We start from the raw sequence: 9,282 nt of genomic DNA, 5'->3' as shown, positions 1-9,282 counted from the left end.
TTTCAAGCTTTATTATTAACTAGCAGCCCGTCCCGAGGTTGTCTGGGTATGAATTGCTGCCGGCCAGTAGTATATTGTTTTGTAGGATTTCATTTTGATAGCATTTCTTATCTGTGACAGGCCTGTGAAACGCTCCGATTCACAGTGCACTGATGATGCACTTAAGAGTGCGCGTTCAGTAGTGTGTGAACTCGAGTTTCCCTACTTTATTTTTCCTTGCAATATTATATAGCGCAAACTCGACAACATAGCATAAGCACAATTTACATTACAGGAGAACACATCCATTTGTGGTAGGCACGGGGGGACAAAGCCATTTGCTTGGAATCACAGGATGTTGAGCTGATGCCGAGATTGGAACGTAGCTCCCCAGCTCTAAAGTTCGCAATTCTAGAACTTGTGGCGGGAGGTGTGTCTAAAAGTGTATGTCAGTGCTGGCCATCAATGAGAGAGACCTGTGCATTGTTCAAATGGGTGGTGAAAAAATATGAGTATGTAGCTGTAGATGTGGGCCGCCGTGCCACCAATGTACTTACCGGGGGAGAGTAAACACCAATTATTCCTCAACTTTCTTTCCGCATACCATCACTCAGCATACTTTCATTACGAAAATACCATGACTCTGCAATGCCATTATAACGCATGACATTACATTTTATATGCTTTTACCACGCATACATTTACAACGAAACTCGTTGTAAATGCATGAATGGTAAAAGCATGTTTTTTTTTTAATGTTTGGATAAGGTAAGTATGAGTATAGCGGTATATGTTTTGGGGTACTGAGGTATATGTTTTGGGGTGTTTGGGTATTTGAAGGGTTCAGATATAGTTTTGGGTTTTGGGGTACAGGGGTATTTTAGGGTTCAGGGGTGGGTTTGAGGTTTGGGGTACAGGGTTATTTTTATGGTTCAGGGCTAGGTTTGGGTTTTGGGGTACAGGGGTATTTTTAGGGTTATGGGGTAGGTTTGGGTTTTGGGGTACAAGGATATTTTAAGGGTTCAGGGCTAGGTTTGGGTTTTGGGGTACAGGGGTATTTTAGTGTTCAGGGCTAGGTTTTAGTTTTGGGGTACAGGGGTATTTTAGGGTTCAGGGGTAGGTTTGGGGTACAGGGTTTTTTTTAGGGTTCAGGGCTTGGTTTGGGTTTTGGGGTAAAGGGGTATTTTTAGGGTTCAGGGGTAGGTTTGGGTTTTGGGGTACAGGGGTATTTTAAGGGTTTAGGGCTAGGTTTGGGTTTTGGGGGACAGGGGTATTTTAGGGTTCAGGGGTAGGTTTGAGTTTTGGGGTACAGTGGTATTTTTTAGGGTTCAGGGCTAGGTTTGGGTTTTGGGGTACAGGGGTATTTTTAGGGTTCAGGGGTAGGTTTGAGTTTTGAGGTACAGGGGAATTTATAGGGTTCGGGCTAGGTTTGGGTTTTGGGGTATGGGGGTATTTTTAGGGTTTAGGGGTAGGTTTGGGTTTTGGGGTACAGGGAATATTTATAAGGTTAAGATGGGTTAGTGTTTAAGGGTGTTGGGGTATTCTAAGGAGTAAGGGTGGGTTATGATTATGGGGTGCAGGGGTATTTAACGGGAGCAGGGTGGGATTAGCACACGATATGAGACATGGCATGAAGGGCGGAATGTATCATACGCCCCCAGCATTTGTCACCCCCCCAGCACACGCCAACAGCACAACGCAGACACACCCACAAGGGACTACTTTGCTGGCACGGTTCTTTTAACTTTTAAAATGTATATGGTGGGCGTCTGCATAGCCTATGTCCTTCGGCTGCAACTGCCCTTTCCAAAGCTGTATTGGGTGTTATGATTGGTGCTGTGGTTCCTGAGATTACCCGCCTCAAAGGTTTGGGCTCTCTCTTTATTATATTAGTATGGATGTCACAAAAAGATGTTAATATTTCACTTCTGTTCTTGGATTTTCGTCACAATAAAATACACTGAACATAATATTCACAAAAGTTATTTACAAAAGTTTAAGCTATTGCCATTATAAATTACAATAGTTTTTATGTAATTATTAATCATTAAAGAAAATGAAAGCCATTGTTAATTGTAATATCAATACATCTAAGTCACATAAATACAACACAAATTGCATTACAAATGCTATAGGTGTCACATTTGCGAAAGTGGAAACTATTGGCATTGTAAATGACAAAGCTATTAATTTCGTTATTTTCAAAACCAACACATAAATACAAAACTTGTCATTTACAATACCAATAGCTCCAACTTTCCTAATGAGAGACCTATTGCATTACACAAATGCTTGTTTTCTCTACATCTAAAAAAACCGAAATAACAGTTTCTGCTCACCTGCTTTGATTTGGGCACAGAAGCACCCCCTGCATCCGGTCTGTCCCCCAGAGGAAAGGCACCGCGGGTTCTCCTGCCTGTTCAGTGCTTCCCATGGGCTGTTAATGATTCATTTCCTTGTTTCTGAAATCTATACAGGAGCGATCTCACACGTTCTTTTAATTGGCGAGCATTCAAGCAATCGAAACTGCGACAGGTTTCATACTCCTGGGACTGAAAGAGACAAGAGAAACTATTCATAAATAAAGCACACTTGTTCCCTGGAAGTGTATCCAGATGCATTCTGGCCCCTTTCAGGGTGAAGAGCAAGGGCGAATAGTGAGGCCAGCGCAGGTAAACAAACTGCCTCCGTGAACATGGAGGGAGGGCCACCCGACACAGGCAAGACATTTGAAAATGATGAGAAAGTATTTTAGAAGGATAAACAAAGCAAGGCATCTTTTACAACAGAGCCGACAGGGAAGGCAGTGTTCTTTTTATTACAGTGAAGTGTTTCTGACGGGATATTATGTATTTAAATGAGAGGTGTTTAAACTTTTTAGAACCAATCACCCCAGAATGCTGAAAGCTGTTTTGGGGAAATAACACTTACAACACAACTTTTACAGCACACTAACTTTACTACGAAACTTTTACAACGCAACATCCATTACAGCGCATGCCATTGCAACGCAACCATTACAACGCATGTCACTACAACGCATACCACTACAACGCATACCTTTACAACGCCGTCATTACAACGCATACCATTACAACGCCTACCTACACTATCCAACACTTACCCTACTGTTGCACCCCCTGGAGTTAGAATAGTAATTTTTACCCCTACACTATCCAACACTTACACTACTGTTGCACCCCCTGGAGTTAGAATAGTAATTTTTACCCCTACACTATCCAATACTTACCATTCATGCAATGTAATGGTATGCGTTGTAATGGTATGCGTTGTAAATGTAGTATGCGTTGTAGTGGAATGCGTTGTAAAGGTAGTTTCAAAGATTTCGTTGTAATGGCATGCGTTGTAATGGAATGCGTTGTAATGGATGTTACGGTGTAAAAAATGCGTTGTAAAGGTATGCGTTGTAAAAGTATGCGTTGTAACGACATACATCTGCTGTTTTGCGATTGCAGACCATGTGGTTTGCAAAATCAGGTAGATGTCAAATCGCTTGAAAGCAGTGCAAAGCAGCTCATAGCACTGCTTTGCATTACTTAGTGCCAAAAGGGAGGGGGGGGGGGTACCATGGGTGATGCATGACCATTCCCATGCAGCTACCTAAGGTTTCTGACGCTAAGCCCTCCTTACTTAATATAGTAGACAGGTTTAGCGCGATAAACAAACGCCCATTCCAAATAGAAGCAATGCTTTCCTTTCTCCTTTTTTTTCGGACTTTGTAGGTGTGTTGCACTGTACAGCACACTTACAGAGTGGAAATAGGTTTATATTTAGTCAAAGCATGGTATTTTGTACTGGAAATGTTTCCCTTTGTGCAAAGGTGTGTCCTTGGAGCACAGCAGCATATTTCTGCGCCAGTGCTAGGGAGAGGGGAGGAGAGTGCCATCTTTGTGTAAATATGATGCTCTCCTGCTCTCTCCTTCTTTCGCAGCGCAGCATTTGTGTCTGCTGCACTCTGCTCCATGAGAATCTAGTACATCTGCCCCTTGTTTTGTAGATATATCATCAGTAGCATAGCCTTGTGTGTCTGATTATTATCAGAAGCAGAGCTATGAGTGAGTCTGGTTTAACCAGGAACCAAGCTATCATTCAGTTTGGTCATTGTCAGGAGCAGGGCTATGAGTGAGTTTAGGTATTATCAGGAGTAGATGTATGGGTGAGTGTAGTTATTGTAATAAGTAAAGCTGTGACTCAGTCTGGGAATTCTCAAAAGCAGAGCCCAGTGAGTCTGGTGTTATCCTGAAGAGAATAACTTTGAAACAATGAGGCCATTAGAGAAGAAGAATGTGAGTCAGTCTGGTTATTATCAGAAGCAAATCTTTGCGTGAGTCTGGTTATTATTAGGTACAGAGCTATGAGTAAGTATGGCTAATATCAGGATTGGAATCAGAAGCCAGCCCCATTAATATCAGACCTCTGAGTGAGTCTGGTTGTTATTAGAAGCAGAACTATGAGTAAGTATGGCTATTATCACAATCCGACTTAGAAGTGGTTAATATCAGGAGCAGACCTATGAGCGAGTCTGGTTATTTTCAAAAGAAGAGTTACGTGTGAGTCTTGGTGCTAAGAAAGGCAGTGTTCTGAGCATGCCTATGTGCCACCAGGATATAATCTATATTTATATCTGTTTTTTTTCTTAGGAGTAGACTTATGGCTGAAACTTTGCAGGGGAAGGACTAAGACCTTTTATTATCAAAAGCAGAGTTGGAATTAAATCTGGGTATTACCCAGCGGAGAGCACTGATTAACTCTGGGTATTAAAAATACAGAACTCTGGATGGCATGCATGCAGGTAATATTAACAGCAAAGGCATGATTGATTCCAGATCTTATCAATAAGAGATGCCTGGGACATTCTGCATAATTTTAAGATCACAGCTCTGGTTGTTTTCTCGACAGTAGAATTATAAGTGCCTCTAAATGCATATGTTTTTATAATTCTTTATTGCGGATTTAACAAGGCATGTGGTCTTTATCATCAATGCACCTAGGATCTGGAACAATAGCCCTGTACCTATCAGAATGGCCCCATCCCTGCCCCCAATGTAGGAAAGAGTTAAAGATACAACTCTTTAAAGAACACTACATCACATTGTTGTAACAATCCACAAACCAGCTACCTCTCCCCCTAGCTCTCGATGACTTTATATTTGTCTTTGACTGTAAGCAGCTCTCAGCTGCTTTTTGATATGTCTGCAATATAGAAATACCACACACATACGTACATAAATATATATATATATATATTCACACATACAATGATTTTTCTTTCATTACTAACGAATATAGACAAAAGATTCAATCAAAAACCACCATAATTTCACAAACGTCCAGAGGCATTATCCACAATCAATACTATTGTCTAAATACTTCTTATCCTACTTTATAATAATTATGTACTAGTTTATGCAGTAAATAAAGCATGGCTGTTAGCTTTAGTCTCTCTACTATTATATTTTGTTGTCAAATATACATCAGTAACAGTATATCTAATTTAAACGTCTGTCCCATTTCGCGTTTCCTCATGACAATGTTCGTCTAAACACAAGATTATCTGATATTCCAGTCATTCAGTCCACAATTTCCACCCCTCCTTCCTACTATTTGCTTTCTGATGTCTCCCTCAGACAACTTCCTAAGGTTCTTGAGTACATTCTCATTTTGACAGACCTATATGTGATTTCCAGTTCATGGTTTGCCTTCTTTTTGCCAACATTAAACCAAGAGAGATGAATTTGGTAATCAATCACTTTATTTAATTTGGACCATGTGTAGGAACATATATAGCAATTTAGTTCCTGGTGGACAGCCAGTGGGTCTGTCGTGGGGTAGAGGCCATGACCTCCACTACCCTGCTGGCAGTATCATTTGTCCTATCTTCAGACCCCAGGCTGCCAGGCGGGGATTTCTGTGCTATAAAGGGAACCACTGTGTGGGAGGCGGCGGAGCGCATGGAGCGCTGGCTCATGGCCTTATTGCCTGAGGGTACCCTCTCTCAACATTTTGTGGTGGAACGGGCCCACCGGGTGCCAACGCGACCTCCTCCCGCGGGATCCAACCCCAGGCCCATGCTCATTCGTGTCCTGAACTATCGGGATCACGATGCCATACTGTGGGAGACTAGGAAGCTGTCGGACAACAGCGTTGAGAACGCTAAGATCATGATCTTAGCTGATTACACTGTTCAAGTCCAACGCCAGCGCCACTCGTTCCTGGCAGTGAAGCAACGCCTCCGCCGCCTAGCTTTGAAATACTCCCTTCTCTTTCCAGCACGTCTGCGTGTGGTGGCCCAGGATAAGACTCATTTTTTCAACACCCCGGAGGCAGTTGAGGCCTAGCTTGACTCGGGTGTTGATACGGAGCCTGGTGAGATGCCATTGACGATGCGGCGTGACCGAGGTCCCCGACGACGACGCCGGCGGAGACCCTCGCCGACAAAATTGACAAACACGGAGACAGAGGTGGGCCCTACGCCCGAACTCGTACATAGCGAACAACAGGAGGCTCTTCGAATGGTGGCGGTAATCAGCGGATCGTTGGAAGCGGATCATGACCTGGAGACCAGCCCTCATGCGGTCACAAGCGACGACGAACATATTTATGGAATACCGGACTCACAAATCTCGACGGGCCTACTGGATGTTACTCCGCAAACTGCTGACTTTGTCCACTGACCACCTGGCCCCTTACGTTTGACCCTGGGAACACTTGTTACCAACTAGACTTTTGTTTTGATGAACCGTCACTGGAACGCTGCCGACATTGCTCTGTCTGCGGGAAGGTGACCAGACCCAGCAACAGAGCTGCTGCGAGATTGGCTTCCTCCATCCGGGTGTGGAATGAGCGTGCACACCGCTGGTGGGCCATAGGGCAATATTGTGGGGGTCGACTGACCCCTGGAGGTGAGTGCTACACTGAGACCCAGCCTGAGACACTGTGGGGTGGTTGAACCCTGGACCCGGGAGACCTGGGGTCCTGCATACTGGGAGTCCTCGCTGAAGCTGGGCTGACTGCCAAAGACTGCCTGTGGGGGGAAGCATCCTCAACCTGAACACCAGATGCTCCTGTAAGGACAGAGACAGGCGCTCAGCAACCCTCCCCCCCCCCCTTGAACTCAAGGACTATTTAGCTCAGTGGAGCGTTTGGACGACAACATGTTTTGCTGTCGACCTTTTGTTTTTGTTTCCCTTGTGTGCAGGGTTGGTTGACACTTTCCTCTTCCCCCATATTTTTTCTGGGACACACGGGCAGGCGTGAAAGAACTTAGATGTTGTGGGTGGGTAATTGTCGTGTTGTGTAGGTCTGCCGGTTGCGGGGGGTGGCTGGTGGGAGGGATGAGAGAACGGATATGTAATGGCTGCGATAAAATTTTGTACCTGGAACGTGCGAGGTATGCACACTCCTTCGCGCCATTACCAGATCTATTCATATCTCAAACGACACCATGTCCACATTGCACTATTGCAAGAGACCCATTTGACCGGCCCAGATACGCTCACATTACACCGCAGTTGGCGGGGACAACTATATGCTACAGGGTTTTTGGCACATGCGCGGGGGGCGTTGATCTGGAAACACCCTGGGGTCCCCTTCGCACTTTCCCACTGCAAGGTGGACACGGAGGGCAGATATGTAGTACTCCATGGTAAATTGGATGGACAGCTCATTGCTCTCGCTTCCATTGCAGTAGTGTGGCTCACTGGTTAGAGGCGGCAGACCCGAGAGCAGAGGACGGCCCGGGACAAGGGTTCGATTCCCGACGCGGCAGGTTTCTGGACCATGGTCAGCGGACTCGATAATTCTCTCGCCTCGGTGCCCACTCTGATCAGCGATCACACTCGGCAACTCTGGGCATAAGCTTGCCTCATCTGCACTAACGGCCCCACCAGACCGCCGGGGATGCCTGGTCTCACCCTGGAGATACCCATTAAGGGACCATCTCTCAGGGAAGCCAGGAAGGGTTTCGCAGCGGTCGAAGCGCGGAGATACTCCTCCGGGAGTCGATCCTAGCGCTATATAAACTTGCAATTAATTAATTAATTAATTTATGCTCCTAATAATGAACAGGGCCATTTCTTTACACAGCTGTCATCGGTGCTAGCTTCATGGCATGGTGTTCCACTCCTACTCGGGGGCGACTACAACGCTGTATTAGATGTCGCCTTGGAACAATCATTTCCTCCCCTAGCCAGTGCACCAGTAACTGGGGCAATGAGGGCACTCACAGACTGGGTGGTACAGTGGGACTTGCATGATGCCTGGCGTAGCCGCAACCCCCGCGAGAAGGTATATTCATACTATTCGGGTGCCCACACACTACATGTTCGGTTAGATAGGTACATGATGACGAGCTACCTGCTTCCTCATGTCACGGGCACCAGTTACCTTGGCCGTACTCACTCTGACCACAATCCTCACACCCTAGACTTTGCTTGGGAACGCCTCCACCCGCTGACTTCAACCAGACGTCTTACTAGACGCCCCATATAGGGAAGCACTATCCATCCGCCTCCTGCAGTATTTTTAAGAAAATAACTATACAGCCTCCGCCCCGCACTTGGAATGGGATGCGTTTAAAGTAGTCACGAGGGGCCACTGTCTGGGAATGCAGGCGGGAATGCAGAAACAGCTAGACGCGGAATTGACACAGGTCGAATTTGACCTGCTGAATGGAGAACGGGAGGCGGCCAGGGGAGATGAAAATTGCAAAAAACATAGTTGATGGACAGAATGCAGAACACTGTCTTACAGATCTTTGTACTGGGGTGAATGTAAGACATTGCTTGGTACTGGGGTGAATGTAAGACATTGTTCTGCATTCTGTCCATCAACTGTGTTTTTTGCAATTTTCACCCCGAGTGGGCTGGGTATGCTCAGACGTGAGCACAGCCTCTCCACATCACTGGAGTCAAGCTATCCAGGCTGAAGAAGGCTGATAGCCAGAAACCAGTCCTTGGATGCTTGATTCCGGTCTAGGAAAGACATGGCTTGGTATTTCGGGCTGGACTGTTCCCATGAGGCACAGGGTCAAGGCTGATTTGCATATAGCCATTGTCTGACCTAGGGTGGTGTGGAGTGCAAAAAAACGATGGATTTAGGCCCAGATCTTTGTACTGGGGTGAATGTATGACATTGTTCTGCATTCTGTCCATCAACTGTGTTTTTTGCAATTGTTACTTCCATTGGAGACATTAGCGGCCAACACGGGACTACTCTCACAGGCTTGGGGTGATCTTGCGGAAGAACTGTCAGCACACTTGTTGATACAGTATTTGCATGTGA

The 9,282-nt window shown here is 45.6% G+C and overlaps 1 protein-coding gene across 1 annotated transcript in view; it reads right to left on the bottom strand.

The window, feature by feature from the left end:
• LOC147710277 (glycosyltransferase family 92 protein BAH-4-like) overlaps positions 1–2,534 on the bottom strand; it is a 98,680-nt gene extending 96,146 nt beyond the window's left edge. The window contains exon 1 of the mRNA XM_086920954.1: positions 2,319–2,534. The gene's annotated coding sequence lies outside the window, so the exon portion shown is untranslated. The remainder of the gene's footprint in view (positions 1–2,318) is intronic.
• Positions 2,535–9,282: the final 6,748 nt, after the last annotated feature.

This window comes from Lissotriton vulgaris, chromosome 5 (assembly GCF_964263255.1).
Source record: "Lissotriton vulgaris chromosome 5, aLisVul1.2, whole genome shotgun sequence".
In the NCBI taxonomy this organism is placed as follows: Eukaryota; Metazoa; Chordata; class Amphibia; order Caudata; family Salamandridae; genus Lissotriton; species Lissotriton vulgaris.
This window is presented reverse-complemented; position numbering and strand designations above follow the sequence as displayed.